Source organism: Candoia aspera, chromosome 5 (genome assembly GCF_035149785.1).
Source record: "Candoia aspera isolate rCanAsp1 chromosome 5, rCanAsp1.hap2, whole genome shotgun sequence".
In the NCBI taxonomy this organism is placed as follows: Eukaryota; Metazoa; Chordata; class Lepidosauria; order Squamata; family Boidae; genus Candoia; species Candoia aspera.
Window position 1 is genome coordinate 111,105,037 of NC_086157.1, and position 18,612 is coordinate 111,123,648.

General features: G+C 41.3%; 1 protein-coding gene across 1 annotated transcript in view; it reads left to right on the forward strand.

Moving 5' to 3' along the window:
* The window catches only part of TENM4 (teneurin transmembrane protein 4), a 445,069-nt gene that overhangs the window by 25,009 nt on the left and 401,448 nt on the right, over nt 1-18,612 (forward strand). Inside the window, exon 2 of the mRNA XM_063305935.1 lies at nt 3,468-3,551. The gene's annotated coding sequence lies outside the window, so the exon portion shown is untranslated. The remainder of the gene's footprint in view (nt 1-3,467; nt 3,552-18,612) is intronic.

Sequence of the window (18,612 nt, forward strand, 5' to 3'; positions counted from 1 at the left end):
CAACCATATAGTTGAAGCCCCACCTAGACTTGTACTTTATATGAAAAAAGGGTCAGGAAAACAACCCAGGAGAGGTGCAGCAGTAAGCCTTATTATTGAATGCAGTTGAATCCATGCAGCAGAACTATAGCTAAATTGCAAGCAACAGTGTTTGTTTCTCACTATATAGGTAGTCCTCACTTAATGACCACAGTTGAGCCCAGAATTTCAGTTGCTAAGTAAAGCTGTCATTAAGCAAATCACCATGGTCATTAAGTGAACTGTGGTCATTAAGCGAATCACAGAGTTCTCCATTAATTTTGCTTGCCAGAAGCTGGCCAGAAGGGTTGAAAATGGCGATCATGTGACCATGGGATGCTGTGATGGTCATAAATGCGAACTGGTTGCCAAGTGCCCAAATGGTGATCACGTGACCGCAGGGATGCTGCGATGGTCATAAGTGTGAGCACCGGTTGTAAGTCGGTTTTTTCAGCGCCATCATAAGTCTGAACTGTCACTAATCAAATGGTCATTAAGTGAGGACTACCTGTAGGTGAAGCCGTGATGTAGTTTGATCTAGGCTTAGCTATACATCTATATATTGCGGTTTTATTAATCCAGGCTCCGGAAATCCAACTTTATCACTTCTCCAAATTGGGCCCATCTGTTACCAGTCCTCTCCTTCTCCAAGTTGACTTTGTTATACCAAAGTAACCCTTAGAAAAGTAATCTATTTTGCCTATAGGTTTAGTTTTCTGTCCATCTCAGTCAAGCTCAGGCTGTCTGTTACAATAACAGATGCCATATAAATGAGGTAGAAAGGCAGAGCAGGGACGAAGATGTTCCAGAGTCATGCAAAATTGGTGTTTGATAAGGCTTCAAAGAGTTTACATTACTTCGTCTAATGATTTATGACTATTCAAATCTCGCAGTTCCTGTAACTAATATTGCCGGATGCATTCTATTTGGAAGAGTGTTAATTGTAGCAATGCAAATGCAGAATTTTTATGCCTCTGCTAAAGTTTTTACAGTGGGTGTGGAGTCAAAAAGCCTCAATTTTTAACACTTTTCTTGGTGAAATATTCACACTACATGGGTATTTCCTGTGCTTTAAAATAACTGAGATAATGATTTTATGGCTTGGGGCAAGGAACTCAAGATTGTGATCCCTGGGGGTGGGGATCAAACTGTGAATTGCAAGTTTGACGGGATTGTGAGGAATTTAGGAAGGGACCTTTTTTTTTTTAAGCTGATCAGGATTATGCAGGCAAAACAGGGCATAAACCCAACCACAGTTCCAGAGACAGCAAAAACTCTGGGTCTAGCTGTCTGTCAAAGCCATCATCTCCCATCACAGAGAGATAGTTTCCGGCTGGCTGATGATGACTTCAAGTGGTGTTATCTGCAGCACTTGGCCTGTGTGTAGAACAGGATGTGTTAGAGAAAGTCTGCATTTTTATCCATTCTTTTAAATTCTTAGCCTATCCAAATGGAAAAGGTTTTGCTGGGTGGTAAGAGAGAGGCTAAAGATAGCCAATTTACCAATACATACATTGATAAAACAAAGCTTAAATCAGGAACGTGTGATTAAAGTCATGTCATTTTTAATGCGGCCTTTCTCAGCTGGGGTTCCCTGAGAGGGGTGTGTGTGTGTGAGAGAGAGGGGTGGGAGAGATTTTTTAGCTTCACATACCATGCATGGTGGTGGGGATTTTTCCATACCATAACTCAGCTGTTCACCTGCTGCTTTGCTCTTGTAAATGTTGTAAAACATGGATTGTGTAGGCTAGAAGCGAATTGCTTTGTGAAGTTTTTGTTTGTTTTGCCATTTTTATGCAGGAGTTGCCTGAGATCTGAAAATTATTTCAAGGGTTCCTCCAGGCTAAAAAGGTTGAGAAAGGTTGTTTTAATAAGTCATATATTTATTTCTTGCCCAACCCTAATCCCAATGAAATAATTAGTTTTATCCGGGGTGGGGGCACACAAAATCATTTATTTTAGAGGGTTGCAGGAACACTCTTAAAATCTTCTGTTAGTGCAGCCCATAAGCCTACCCATTTGTGTTTTATTCAACAAACCATGATTTTTAAAAACATAGTATAATGTTCTCGTAAACTACAGAATAATAACAACAGAACAAGAAACCTAGCCTAAATATCAGCTTCTCTGAACCTTTTTTTTTAAATCAGCGGTTGAGTCAGAATTGCTCTCAGTTAAATGAATCATGTAAAGATTGTTTTGACTTTCCCAACCTTTTTTTTAAAAAAGTAGAAGTTTTAAATCAGAATTTCTCTCTCTCAGTTACATGAGTCATGTAAAGATTGTTTTGCTTCTTCCAATCAATGTGGAGAAAAGAAGCATTATGTTTATGCGTCTGAGAATAAGGGAAATAAAAATCTATTCAACTTTTACAATCAATGTTAAGCATTATTATAATATGTTTATAAACTCTGCTATTTCCATACCCAAACCCAGCAGTAGGAAAATACAAAAGCAAGCAGGCAGCATTGAAGTTCCAGAAAAAAGCAGACCAGTATTCTGAATATTTTTTAAAATCTAGATTTGTATCTGTCTGTGTGTGTGTGTGTTTGATGATATCTTGTTTATTCAGCCACTAATATCTAGAGCTTGCCGATCGGAAGGTCGGCGGTTCGAATCCGCGTGATGGGGTGAGCTCCCGTTGCTAGTCCCAGCTCCTGCCAACCTAGCAGTTCAAAAACATGCAAATGTGACTAGATCAATAGGTACCGCTTCGGCGTGCAGGTAACGGCGTTCCATTTAGTCATGCCGGCCACACGACCATGGAAGTGTCTACGGACAAACGCCAGCTCTTCGGCTTTGAAACAGAGATGAGCACCGCCCCCTAGAGTCGGACACAGCTGGACTTAATGTCAAGGGAAACCTTTACCTTTACCTAATATCTAGACTTTGATTAACATACGATGGAATCCAAATTTTCTCCTTGCAATTTACAGGAGGTAGGGGGTGTCAGCAACTCCAATGCAATGGGTGGGGTTTTGATCATGCAGTTACAGCTGCCATCTTGCCTTTTTTGATCCCATCCATCCAACAACCCTGTCTTGCTAGATTGTTGACGTATCAACAATTATTTCTGATGCTTAGCTTTTGCAGAATTATCATTACTGTCATGAGCACTGATGGTGAGCAGGAGGGGGCCCCTATCCAGGGGGGAAAACGCATGCGTAGTAGTGAGGAGTTGAGCAGCCATTCAAAGAGACGCAGAACAGACCCACCTTGACTTTTGGGGTTTATCTGTCTGGGTTTTCCCACGCTTCTTCAGTTTGTTAGGATTTTCTGTCTACTGTAGCAGTAATAAAACACTAGAAACCTATTCCTCGTCTCAGCGTGGTTCCTGACTGTTAGGACAATTACAGTAGTTTCTTGTTGTGTTATTATTATTCTGTAGTTCACAAGAAGAAAGACCAGTCCCCTTTATGGTGTTTATTTAGTTATTCTTTTCTCAACAGGTAAAGTGGAAGTAGAACATATCCAGGGTAGGACTGCGTACTTCAAGCATCATTTGATGGATTATTCTTAGATACTTCCAACAGGTAAGTACCTTCTCCCAATCTGGATTTTAATGCTGTTCTAAAAAGCTTTTGATACAATTGTTTACACTGCCTCAAAAGGCATCCTTATCATCATCTGGAGATTTGGGAACATATATTTAGGAGGTGTCAGCCTTCCCAGGTGGACCAGACAGGAAACATGACCAGATGAGCTAATTCTACTTTACTGTAAGCTACATTAACAGAATCTTGCAAGTTTGGAAGTACAAATCTCCTGCTGTCTCTTTTACAGCCTGATACATTAGGGAGGTTCTTTTCTGAGTTTCTTTCTCTGACCATTATGCAGCTGTGGGCTATGCTCCCTCTTATCTGACCGTTCCCCAGGCAATATCTCTTCCCCACTTCTCCCAATGTCATTCCCGCATATCATTACAGGAAGAAAGCTAAAGTAAGATAAATCAATTCCAACACTGGAAAAAATGTGCTAGTTGGGAAAATGGGTTCCATAGTCCAACACATCTGGTAGGCACCCATTTGCAAGGGGGCAAATGATGTTTGATGTGCATCATCAGGCCTGTGAGGTCATTTTGGCTCACTGTGGCCCCTCCCAGACTCTTGTGAAGGCCCCTAATTGGAGGAAAGCTGTGTGACAGACAGCATAGCCAAGGGGAGCTCAGCTATAGAGAAAAACAATAAGGGAAAGATGTCTCTGCTTATATGCTGTTAGCCCTTCAAGGTAGGCCAGGTCAGGAAACTGACTGAACAAGGAATACTGGAACTCTACCTTACTGATGTAACGGAATCTTGAAAGCCTGACAAATTTTTCATCCTCCCTCTGATACGAATGACAGTCAAGGTGGGGCATTCTTGGGTTTTTTTCTAATGTTCTCTTCCTATCTTGGGCTTAAATCATGTTTTGCAAACTGCCGCTACGTATCTCTCCAAGGTAATCTTTGTGATTCTCTGTGTCTGCTTCTCTAAAACTTAACACCTGGCTGTTTTTCTTGAAGGGATACCACCTTCAATTGTTTGATGTCTCAGAACAAACCTTGCGATGGTCAATTTGTTATCATCAACATCACACAGTGGCCAGTCAATTCTCTAGCCTAGCTGATTGACAAAAAGAAGATTTAGCAAATTTAAGGGAGGGGATGTGATATTACTATCCATATTTCTGAAATGGGAACCTCCATATGGAGGGGCAGGATACCTGTGAATATCATTGGGTTGGTGGTTTCTTTGATGTTGATGTTTTTCCTCTTCTTGCCTTGGGAACTTCCTGGTGACACCTGCAGAGAGATAGGGAAAAGATGGGTTTTAGCCGTATACTGTATATGGCCATGAATATGTTAGGCAGGGAAGTCTGATCTGCATGCTGCTCAAAAATGTTTTTTGAGCAGAATGTTGAAGGTCACACTAGTAAAGTACCAAAAGCTGACTTTTGCTGAGGTCAGCAAGCATTTACTGTATACCCTACACTCCATCCACAGTAATACACAGTAAATGGTAGCTCAGGATGAAAAGGATTGCAGAGAGCCACCACAAATGGCTGCCAAGGATTCAGAATAACTTTCCCCAGGTTTGAGGGGGGGTCAGATTGTTGACTCACTTTGTAGTTGAACACATTTGCAGGACAACAGACTGGTGGTTGGCTCAGAGGATCGTGTGAACGAAAGAGGAAAAGAGGGTTTTTTTGTGTAGTGGCACCATTTATGGAATGCCCTTCCCACAGAGCCTTGACTACCACCCACATCAGCGTCACCTCAGTGCCAAGGGAAGACCTTTCTATTTTCCCAGGCTTCTTAATCAGTTTTTAATTGTATTCTAATCATACTTTAATTTGTATTGTTTTAGAGTTTGAATGACTGCCTTGCTGCTTTCCATTTATCTGTGCTTTCATTCTGCATTTTATTTGATTTTATTGTATATGTTTTAATTTGAATTGTATCTTTTAGTATTTTTTGTTGCAAACTGCCCAGAGAGCTTTGTCTGTTGGGTGGTTTAAAAATGGGTGGATGGATAGATGGATGGAAGGAAGGAAGGAAGGAAGACGTTTGCCACTGTGGACACGTCAGACAAATTCCTTAGTACCTACAGCAAGCCAGTGGCAGGCAGTGATCACAATGGCCAGTCAGATAGAGAAGAACCTGGGCAGAAAGTGAATCTTCCTACTGTGGCTTTAGAAAGTCTGCAAGATGTGAGGTCTTCAGAGCCCATAACCATCCTGTCCTTCTGATCTCCTCTTGGACCTCTTGGTGGCAGAGGTCTTCACAACATCACCATGTGCCCTCCATGGCTGAGGTCTTCAACAAGATTCTTGAGTCTGATTAGGCATCTGTGGGAGTGGTGAAGGGTTTTGTGAGGTCCTGCCTGTAGAAGAGACCCAAACAAAACAGGATGATGTGTAAATGCCAGCTTTGCTCTGCTGACAGCACGGTGGGGTGTTGTTAGAGCACAGTGAAGGAACTTTAGGGATCAGTTAAGGGCCCTGGGTCTTGTATCTCTTGAGAGTTGGAGAAGAGAATGTTTGCAAGCTTTGATTGCATATCAGAAGGTTTGGATATAATAATGATGGCATAATCTTTGTTCCATCTTTCTTGAATGCCTGCTTCCATGCCTTGGCTCACTCCCAATATAAAAAAATAAATTTCTGGTTATAGTCAGTCAAGTGGCAATTTCCACTTCAGCATTGCCGAATTCTCTTGGGAGAAGATGCATTTGAGGAGCCACCAGAAAAAAACAAGGACGTGCTGGTGACAGGAGCTGTTCAGTTCTGCAGCGCTGCATAATTATGATGCTTTACATCTGTCAACTATTGTAAGGTGCAGGCCTTTAAGAGCCTTGCGTGCTCCAGTGCTTCCTTGCCGTCCATTGATGACCTGGGTAAACATCTGTTCTTTCTCTTATTGATAGCAGTTTTAATGTCTTCCACTTCAGCCTGCAAAGTTCTATAAACATTCCTTTTGTCTAGAGAATCCCGTGCCTTCTTTCTGGTTCAAAAAGGTTGTTTCTGTAGGGGAGCTGGAAAGCTTTCTTTGCTCTGCTTTGAGGTAGACCAGGGATGGAGAAGCCATGGTCCTGCCATCCCAAGAACAGACGAGTGGAGGTTGTACTAATAGATGGCAGATTTCTTTCTCCTTCCTCCTTTAAGTTTTTGAGAGGTCAACCATCTGACCACAGAACTTTAAAAGAAGAAGGAAGAAGAGTTGTTGTTTCTCAACCACATTGTAAAGTTTGGAAGATAAATTCAACCCCCAACCACCACCAATCATTTTTTTTTTTCTGGAGAACATCAAACACTGGCCAAGCTTGGTTCCAGACATTGTTGGTCGTTCCATGGATTCTCTGCAGCATAATTTCAAAATTTATTGCCAGCAGGATTCATGCAGGAGTTACTTTTAACCTATACTTTGCTTCTGATTCGGGGCCATTTAGAATCACATATGAGCAGGATTTACTCCAGGCCATGTGAATGGAGTTTGCTGGCTTGTTGTCTCCTCTGTCAGCAACTTCAATGACAAAGATTCCATGTTCCTGCTAGGACTCCTCTGCCTTCCTTTCTGCTTCCTGACATTGATGTTGGAACATTTTCTGAAGAGGGGAAATGTATTCAACCGATGCCCATCAGCAGGAGTGTCCACAGTGCATGGTTAAAAAAAATCAAGATGGCGGCCGTGATGGTGCAATTGAAGTTCTCCCTGTATTTTTTTTCTGTGATGGGGGCAGGGGGAGCTTTAGGCTTCTTACCCCTTTACCAAGCCAAAAATAAACAAAGCTGCAGCTGAAATGAAGCATGAAATGATGGGTGTTGGAATCCAGAAAGAAGCCGGCGCCAGATATCCTATAGGCCTTCTTTCTCCAACATGAACACCTTTCAGATACGTAGACTTTAACTCTGGAATCCTCCAGTCAGCATGGCATATTCTAGAGGGCAAAGCCCACTGTGTTAAAAAGTTGTTCTGGCTGGGAAAAGGCACCAGTCGGCAAAATGGATTTTGCTTTTTTGCTTCCTAGCACAGGACTGAAACCCGTTCTACAAAATAAGCAGGTGGCTATTTTTAATATCTTGTGTGTGTGCGTGCACATGTGCATTGAGAGCCCAGTCCATTCTATCAGATGTCTAACTGCATTATCCCTGCATCTCTGCCACATTCTGGCAAGTCGCTTAATATAGTTGCAATAAGTAGATATGTTTTCCCACCTAGCAAAGAATTGATAGATGTGAGTGATGCAGGGGCAAAGTGCCAGCCATTATGCTGTTTGGACGAAAAAAGGATAAAGTTGCGTGAGAGTGAAGGCAATAGACATCTCAGTAAACTGCATCTGTCACCCAATATTAATGAAAAGTGCCCAGTGGTTATCTGAGTAGGCTCTCTGCTACAAAATACTGTTTTTCTACCTGCCTTTCTTTGCAGATAATAATGTGCTTTGGTGCTATAGAACCATCCCTGCGAAGAGAATCTCAGTATTTTGACAAATGTTAGTGAATTAAATTGGAAAATAACTGAGTATTACTAGCGTGAGATAGTAAGCGACAGTTGTAAGACACTGGATGTACTAAATTCAACCACATTTGGGGGACTGTGAACATCTGGACTAGCTGCCTCCAACTGGGTGATTTCTAGGTAAGTTGGATTACACCTCCCATCATTCCCAGGCAGCACAGCTGTTCTGAGTGATGCTCATGTGCCTTGTAGTCAGACACATTTTGGAAACATCAGGCAGTATGAGCTGACAAAGAGCACCTGAACTAGGATGTCAGAAATGGCATTAACACCAAGCCTATCAGATTTGGAGTGCGAACTCCTGAACAACCACAAGGGGGCAGCAAATAATTCTGTTTTCTATATTTGCTGCCATCTAGTGGCCTGATGTGGTAGCCCTACAAATAAACTCAGCCCCTGCATGTGCCACAGTAGTGAACATACAGTGCTTACTCGAGGAGACAGTGTGCAGTCATAACACGTGAATCACAAGCTTTGTTTCTTTCAGTTCAGGGTAATTTCCCCCCCACTTCCATAAGACTCTCAGCCAATCAATCAATCACCCTAACAAAATATTTTTTAAAAAAATAAAATTTCCATCTGGAAAAATTAAAATGACATCATTTGAACCTCATTAAAGCCTCCAACCATAGTACAGTCACCCATCTTAAGCCTCCCATGCTCTCAAGAGTTCTCATGTGAAAACTCATGCAACGTTGGTCTTCTGGAAGGATTCTTTCTAGTTAAAACCAATGTGGAGACAGCTTTCAAAGACAGAATTTTCAGCTGGAATCTGGAATGCAACAAACTGGGGGAAGCTAGTGCGTAGGTTAAGGAAATACATTAGACCCTTTATTTCAGGGTCTTCTGCCTGAATTTTCTTTCTTATTGTTGCTCTACAACATCTTTTTATAACTGGCATTACTGGGAATCAAATTTGGAATCTTCTGCATGGAAATGTGACCCCTGCCCATTAAGATTCAGTCCTAATTAAACTCACCTTATTGATACGTGCAGCTCATTAAGGATACATTAACTCGGCTTGCCGAGGTCGCATGAGTAGAGCTATATCTGATTTTTTTTTTTTTTAAGCGTGTTTTTAATGGTTGAATGGTAAGAACTCCAGCCTGCAATCTGAACTCCCTTGGGAATGAAGAGGTGCTTTGCACCGTCAAGTTTCAGAAGTACAGCAGCAACAATATCCTGGCATAGGGTAAATAGCCACAGATTGGATCCCTGCGTGCCTGCTGAGCCTCACGGGGAGAAATGATGTGTGGGCCCAGAGAGCACTTCAGACAGCCCACCTTTCGCAGTTCAGCGTCTGAAATTTGGACCCATTCCAGATTGAAATTTGATTTAATTTGCACTTTTCCAATTAGACAGCAACGGATGGGAAGTGGGCGTGAGGGTACTGCAGTGATGCTTCCAAGTTTTCAGGGAAGCCAAAACAACAAAAACAACCCAACTGAAAGGACACCCAGCAATTTTGCTGAATATTCATGTGCCCGCACTTGCTTGCGCAACATTCATGAACACATGAAGGTTAGCGAATGTGCAGTTACTGACTGCTTGCATCTGCCAGTCTCCCTTTATTAATTCCCCCCGTAACATAATTATTAATGCACTTGTAATCCCTGAAAATCATTCAGCTTCTCAGGCAGCAACATGGCATCATCTATGTGCAAGAATACATGAACATTCACATCTTCAACCAACACAGCCATAAACCTCACCACAAGCATACATGTTGTTGTTGTTCAGTCATTAAATCATGTCCGACTCTTCATGACCCCACGGACCGTAGCACGCCAGGCCTTCCTGTCCGCCACTTTCCCGGAGTTTACTCAAATTCATGTTCATTGCATCCGTGATGCTATCATATATACATACATACACACACACACACACATACACACACACGTGTGTGTATACACACACACACACACACCTATACATATAGCCATACATATGTTAAATAAGGGGTCGTCGGACACCCTTGCCTTATTCCCTGGATAATGTTGAACTATTTGATGAGCTTTTAGTTTCTTCTCCTTCCCTCCCCTAACATCTTATTTCATTCAGCAACCAACCTTCAACTCCGTATTCACACGAAACATTCTGCAGTTCAAGCCTGTTTGCTTTACCCCATGTTTCTCTCAACAAAGGACAAACGTTGTTAAATTAATATATTTCTCAACTGAGTTGTTGAAAAAAAAAAAATGTGTCCTGCACGTTCCCTCCCTTGGGTAGAGCTGCACACAAATTTTGCCCGTTGCCATCTCTTGTACTCTTTCAGTCAGAATTCTGCCAAAAGCTTTCCCGGGCACACTTAGCTATCTTGTTCTCTGTAGTTTTTGCCTTCACTCTTGCCACTCTTCCCTTTGTGTAGGGCAGTGTTTCTCAACCTTGGCCACTTGAAGACGTGTGGACTGCAACCCCCAGAATTCCCCAGCTAGCTAGTTGAAGTCCACACGTCTTCAAGTGGCCAAGGTTGAGAAACACTGGCGTAGTGGAACAGCCATGACATTCTTCCGGTCATCAGGCATATATGCAGGCTTCCCACACATTAAACAATTCACTTAGCTATTTCCTAGGCAAACAACATCCGTATTTTAATATTCATCCAGTTATACCATCTGTACCACTTTTCAGCGTTCTCACAGCATTTAGGATTTCCCTTCCATCAATTTGTCTTGGGTGTTCACAACTATGTCATTCCTTTCCATCAGTCTCTTCATCATTACCATTCTTGCTGAGATCTCTGAAATACTCCTTGCAGCATCCCCTCACTTCAATTTTATCCCAATCCTTTAATCACTTCAATTTTTAATTCTACAATATTCATTTCGTTGGAGACTCACTGTTTCTTCACCCTCCTCCAAACTATCTTTTTCTCATCAAAATTGCTCCATATTTCCTGCATTTTTTAATCTTAACTGGGCCTTGTTTTCCTTAGCTCATTCTTTGCAACGATCTTCCTTCTATGCACATTATGCGTTATATATTTTTCTCATTTTTTACGGCAATCAGTCTCTTACACATATTTTTCTTGTTTCACAGCTTTTTTTTTCATTTTGTCATTTCATCAAATATCTTTCTTCATACTTCCCACCTTCTTTCCTTACGTTTTTTCTCATTTGTTCTGTTGAGAGGTTCTGTGGTTGAAAACAACTTCCACATGTAAATGAAGCTCTTAAAACCAACTGTTTTTTACATCCCCCCAAATATATATTTTTGAGATCGCTGTGAAATGGATTCAATTTGGGCAAGACCCCTGCAGTAATCCAATGACTCAGTTTGAGTTTTGAGCCAATGCATTATTTCTCAGCTTCAATTTCTCATATATGAAGTTTAAATAATTACAACTTGATCTATGAGTCTTATAAAAGGGAAAAAAATGCAGGACTATAACTAATCTTCTGCATAGGCTGCTTAATAATGGAAAGTTTTTTTCCCCCAAGTAAGGAGGCTTAAGATTGTTCAGGAAAACAAATTATCATTTAAAAAGTACTGTGCGTGTGAAAGTATCTGTACATGTAATGTAAAGTAATGTAGTTACATGCTTTTTGCAGCTCACGATGAGTAAAGGAATCTGTTGCTCTATTAAATAATCTGACAGCAAACGCTGATTAGAAAATCTTCTGAAGATGTTAGCTGTATGTAAGTCTTGACTGGACTCAGAGTTGTATACGATTATTTAAAACATAGTGTTTCTTTCGTGATTGTGCAATTTTCTTTAAAAATGCTTTGGGAGCAGATGTGAAATCTGTTAAAAAGTAGCGTAAGTATTACCATAGAATCCAGGGGTTGGAAGGGACCTTGGAGGTCTTCTGGTCCAACCCCCTGCCCAAGGCAGGAATCTTCAGACCATCTCAGACAAACGGTTGTCCAATCTTTTCTTGAAAACCTCCAGTGATGGAGCACCCACAACTCCAGGAGGCAAGCTGTTCCACTGCTTAATAGTTCTCACTGTCAGGAAATTCCTCCTTGTTTCCAGGTTGGATCTCCCTCTGGCGAGCTTCCACCCATTGCTCCTCGTCCTACCCTCAGGTGCTACAGAAAGTAAGTCGACGCCCTCTTCCCTGTGGCAGCCCTTCAAGTATGGGAAGACTGCCATCTTGTCTCCCCTCTGTCTTCTCTTCATTAAGCTAAACCTACCCAGTTCCTTTAGCCATTCTTCACAGGATTTAGCCTCCAGACCCCTTATCGTCTTTGCTGCTCTTCTCTGCACTCTTTCTAGGGCCTCAGGGATATAAGAGTCAGGCAAGCTGAGTATATATTATTAATTTAGGCAATTTTGTTCCAGCGTTTGAAGTGCTGAACTTATCTGAAAGGAAGGTCTTCCCGAGTTTAAGACATGCACCCCCCCCCCACTTTCCCTGAAAGATTAGACACAAAGATCTCATCTGTTTCCATTACTGCATCTAAGATGACCCTCACACATTTTCAAGGTCAATTATTTGGGAAAAGATTAGCCTTCCTTTCAGGTAAATATAAGTTTTAACTGTAATGACAGAAAAACAGAAATTCTGAAGCCACTTTTTGAATGCATATCCCCAGGCTGTTGTACCTTCCCTACTTTTCCGAGTTATGAAAAATTCTAGAGATAAAAAAAAACAGCAAACACAGAAACTGTTAAGATGCAAATGCCCTGCAGTTATAACTGTATTACTAACAAGTAGGGTCTGCAAGAAAAATGTAACATCAGAATATAAGAGTAGCCTTGATGGATTAGTCCAAGGGCTATCTTAGTCTAGCAGTTTATGTCTCACACTGGCCAACCAGATATTGAGATGGTCATAAGCTCTTCTCCCATTGCTGTGCCCTGCAAGTAGAATTTGGCATGCTGCCCCCAAACCACAGATAACACTGGGACCAAGCATGATAACTTTTGATAGACTTGTCCTCCATGAATATACCTAATCCCCTTTGAAAGCCATCCAAGTTCATGGTTGTCACCAGATTTTAAAGGAACATAAGACTAGCTTTGGTGAATGAGACCAAAACCCATCTTGGTCCAGCAATTTGTTTCTCACCTTGGCCAACCAGATGCCTCTGCAGTGCTCAGGTGATGGATTTGATATACCTTGATCCTCAGTCACCTTCTTGCTAAGTTAAACATGCCAAATGTTCTGGCCTTTGTTTCAGAAGGATGTTTTTTTAACTCCCTTCATTGTTCCCTTGCGTGTCTTATAATAATAAACCCCACAGGTTTGCCCATTACAAACCCAGTTCTCTATATTTTTAATGATTCAGTTGCCCACACCCAAAAGCACGTTGCCCAGAATAGTCAGTACAAGACACTTGGGATCATCACCCAAGTACCAAGTCTCTACTATGAGATCATCTCCCTTATCTTCAAAATCATCTCCTTCTTCTCCCAAGACAGTGATCTCCTGATAGCAAGGACACTGTCATCCTGGAATTGGGTTGAAGCTAACAGATCCCAGAAGATCTTGTCTGGGAAACACTTTGCCTTTCTAGGAATCTCCAGCTCAGCCACCTTGGTGTCAAGGGAAAGAACTTGTTCTCTGAGAGCCAGGAGTTCAATGCACCAAGCACAAGTCCACAGCTTATACCCAACAAGTACTGAGTCGCTTGCGAGATGGGCAGTGTAGAGATATGAGAAATAAATAAGTAAATAAATAAATAAAATGATAGTACATTTGACGCTCTTTGCAATAAGCTGGAAATTGCTCTTTCTTCTGCTGGCCTCCTACCTTCATATTAGTTCATGTGGACCACTTTGGTTTTCTTCTTCTATAGGAATTGTTTTATCAAAAAAACTAGGCCCTCTGCTATACTGTTATGGATTTTGGAACTCTGGTTTCCTGGAAGTTTCAGGATCTTCCCACACCCCCTGCAAGCTCTTCAATCCTGCATCAAAGAAACAGGCATTTGGGATGTCACAGCACAACCAATGTGGCTGTGATTTGTTACTTTGCAGGGGTAGGGCAGAACTAGCAAATTAGCAAGACTAGCTATCAGAGAACTGAGCTTTTGGGCGCCATCGGGAAGAAGTCACCATTTACAAAACCAAAAGAATCCACTGGGGCTCCTCCAAGTCTTGAGCAGCCTTCTCCCAGAAAAGTTTTTGAAAGACAACATCCATCATCCCCAGAAAGAGACGATAGAAATTGTAACCCAACACATTTGGAAGGCATTAGCTTGGAGAAGGCTGTCTTTAGGCCACAAATTGCTTTTCCTTTGTTTTTATACCCTTCTCGTTTATCTATCCATGCTTTCTTTCCCTTTAAAAGCAATAGTTTTAAAAAATCATTAATTTTCATAAGAAAAGATTGCAGGCCCTCTGATCAACAAAGACACCTTTTCAGTAGTAATCTGTGAAATGAGCTAGGAACAGGAACAGTAGGTTTGGGAAGGGAGGAACGGTCTTTTAATTAAATCCTGCTTTGTTTTATAAAAAAAAAATATGGATGGATTAGTTCCTTTTTCATTTCCATGGCTGCCTAGACTGGTTTCTGAGCCTAATGCCAATTAAGAGGCAAATAAAGGATATGCAAAATGGGAGACAACAGCTGAAACTGGAATTGATCCTTTTGTGTCTAAAACAATCGAGTTTTTAGCTCAGGATGAGGGTATCTCTGAGAGGCTGTGCAGAAGTTTAGCTGTGGAGTGGGGGGCCAAAACTGAGGCTGAGCAAAGGGAAAACAATCATGGGGTTGTCTCTCAACAGTATACCAACCCAAAAGAACACTGTGGGACAGTTGTTATCTGACATGGGCTTCTGGAAGGACACAATCAGGGTTGTGTTAATTTGGGGCAGGGAGGGTGTGAACAAACCATCTGTAATTGCCAATAACACAAATGGGGATGGAGGAGAAGGCCACAGCTCAAAAAATGAGCCAGATGTTTCAACCATAAAGTCTGTGGTGCAAAGTCAACCTCAAGATAGCAGTCATAGGCTGAATGCTTTCATTAAATGTTACCAGGGTCAGCTCACATCCAGCATTCAGGAAGAAAAATATAGGATGGCTAGCCCCCAGCTCTGAAAATACAAGGGTTTTTAAGTCCCCAAGTTGTCTGCTGTGGTGTGGGAAACATACATGCTTCTTTAGAGCAGCAAAACCAGAAAACAATTTTTGATGCCATGATCAGTGGTCCTAAACCTTTTTCTATGGCAAGTCCTACTACTCTGTTAAAGAGCCTGGGTCTCACCAAGTTTGAAACATGGCAGCATCTAATCTTTGGAACAGCCTCCTACTTGAAGTGAACTTGGCCTTTCCGGTTTTAGTCTTCCAGAAGCCACTGAAAATGGAGTTATCCAGAGGGCCTATGGTGAAATCTGGGATAGATCAGTGCATATGTAATGGTCTGTGGGAATGACCCTGGGAGACAGGAGGAAGAACTGCAGATTAGACACTCATCATGCAAAAGATATCTCAGCCCATAGAAGCAGAAGGGGAAGCGTTTCAGAAGGGACCCTCCCTAGTTTTTGGGAGAGTAAAAGTAAGGGAGGGGAGATGTGCTTTCAGACCTGCAAGATTCTGTGACTGTAACCTTACAATAAAGGTAGGATTAGTACTCATGGTTTGTGCTTCTTGTCTGGACTACCTTGAAGGTAGTACTTCTATGTACCACTAATGGTGTAGATACAACTGGTTCAGAAAGCCTACTCTATTTTAAAAAAATGAACAAAAGCAAATTGTGTAGCACCACATTGTAACATGAAGCAGGTTGAGCTCTTAAAATATAAAGTCCCTCTTCAGATTATAGAAAGTCTGTCCACTAGAATGAGGTACTTTCCAAGATCCATAAACAGTAGTATTAGAAACTGAAATAATATAGATATAAGCAGTTCCTACAATAGAAGTGTTCCAAACTGAGAACAGTTGAAAGGCAACAGGGCTCCCTTGGATTCTGCAGAAGCTTTGCCATAAAACAGCAGGCTTCGTTAGCATTTCTTCCTTGCCATCCAAATTCGCAAAGCCAAGATCCTTAACATATAATCCAGTGAATTCCAATGTTTAGGTGACCTTGGGCCAGTCACTTTCTCTCAGCCCTAGGAAGAAGGCAATGGCAAACCACTTCTGAAATCTTGCCAAAGATAGTGCAGGGACTAGTCCAGGCAGTCGCCAGGAGCCAACATTGACTCAAAGGCACAAAAAAGAAAAAGTATTTAAAATTGATGCATTTGTAGAATATGCATGGAATCATGTAAAAATAACAATGTTAAACCCATGAGATAGTAACATAAATCAAAGATTTTTCATGAAAAAAACCAATTTTTTAACAAATAAAAAATAATAATGGGAAGAGTGACATTGTTTTAAATTTTTGCAAATATCTTCAATATCAGGCAAATAATTTTGATTTTGTGGACCCCTGAGAAGGTTTTGGGGGCTCCCCAGAGGTCCTCAGACCACACTTTAAGAAGCCTTGGTATATAGCATCAAGATGAAATAACAGAACAAAGGGGTAAATTTTACAAAATAATTTTAAAAACAGGAAGAAATGTGCAAATTCTCCAAGTACTATTTACTAACAAGGCAGTGGATATGTGTGTGGCTTGTCCAACATGGTCTAGACCAGTGATGAAGCTGATGGCAAGAGGTCACTTTATTTTTGTATGTGTGTTTGTGTGTGTATGTCTGCAAGTCAGTTTTGACAGGTCCCTGCAGTTTTTTTAGCAGCGTTTTTGGAAGTGGTTGACCCTTGCCTTCTTCCTAGAGCTGAGATTGAGGACTGGCCCAAGATCATCCAGCTGGATTCATACCCAAGGCAGGACCAAAACTCCCAGTCTTTCAGTCTCTAGCCCAGTGCCTTTAACAACTACACCCAACTGTCTTGGTCAACTTCACTGACTCAATCCAAAATCTTGAATAGGACGATGAAGATGACAGAAATGGACGTGCTCTAGCCAGGAGATCCATAGGATTATCTGGCCGCCTCGTCTATGATAGACCATTTAGCTGCTCCCAAAAGTCTTAGGAGGCCTATTAGGAGCCATTAGGATTTAGGGATAAACAGATTGCTATCTAGGCATCCACCTATGGCTACTGCCAGGGAATTGGCTATAAAAAATTTTCATCTCCTCAATTCCTGGAGGCCATCTTAGCAAAAAACCTGCCCCCAGCATTGTCAAAGCCTACTCTGTATTACAGCGAAGCCTCCTGCTTTTGATCTGCCACGCAGAACATGGTCAGCTATCAACAGAGTGTGCACTAGTCATGGCAGGTGTGCAGATTCCCTATATAAATGGGGTAAGAGACCATCTCCAAGGTGTGACTGCGGGGCTGGCAGGCAAACTGTTAAACACATAATACAAGAATGTACGACTAGAGCCTACGACAGGAACTTTGCTGATTTCCTGATGGCAACTGATGCTGCAAAAGGCCATAGTTGTAATCTTAATGTTTGTTTTTAGTTATACATTTTTATATACCTTTTTATATTCCCATTTTTAAAATATAATATATTTGTAATATGTATGATGTGCTGCCATACGATAAATAAATAAATCTTGAATAGGAAATTGCCCCCCTCCCATCTGCTGTGGTCCACAATATTTATGCAACACTTTCAGTCAGACAAAATTCAACTGTAAGATTAGAAGCTAAACAGCTTGAGCAGAAATGGCAAATGTATGCTTTCCATATCCAGCTAAGTATTTAGAAAAAAAAAACCTTTAGTGGATGAAGCCTGTTCCTGTTAGAAGTTTTTTGAAACTTTATCAGGTTTTGCTTGTCAGTTTTCTTTGGGGCCATACAGGATGGTAAATTTTGGCCTTCAACCCTTGATCCATGAACGAGTTCCTGTATAGAGAATGTTTGATGTTGCTGATAATGCCAAGTAAGTACAAGTGATTTGCATTAAGCTCTGCTGTTTAAAAAATTGACACAGCCTTGACTACAACGTCCTGTTTTCAATTAAAATATGCTCTGTGGAATCCTGGCCTGACATTCCCAGATTTTTTTTTTTTTTTTTGGAATTTAGCCTTTTCCAAATGGATCTGCAGATGGTAGTGATTGTATAACTAGGATGATTTCTGTGTGTGTATATCTTTGGGTCAATGCAAGACACGAAGAAACATTCTTCCATCTTTGATAAGCCACAATCCCCAGATCCTCAGCTCACCTTTGTTTAAAACAATAAGCATCTAGTCCTTGCAGAACTCAATGTAATGAGGCTAAATGGGTCGCTGTTCTTCCCATTCATTCTGGGAGAGACTAGCCAAACCTGACTTTTACTGTTTGTAGCTAATGAATTAAATCACTCCAGAGATTGATGCACCCACTGTCTAGAAAAGCAAAACCCTGCTTTACGTTAAGTGATTCTGGGCGGCAGTTTCTCTGATGGGAAGTGATTGCCGCTTCATTTAAAATCAGGTCAGAAATCCAGGATTAAGCATAGCTGTGATTATTAACTATCAAGGTTTTTTTTTTCAACTTCATAAACATTTAAATTTTTTCCTTGAGAGTGCCTCTAAAGAAACCCCATTATTATGGTATTCACAGTACAGGAGGCAGACCTGGCATTAAGAAACTGCTTTATGCCAGCCTTGCAAAATAATTTAGTCATGGGAGGAACAGATTGAAGTGTTCTTTAATGAGATTTAATTCAGTATTATTATCCAGAGATGTCTAGGGAGGGGGTCA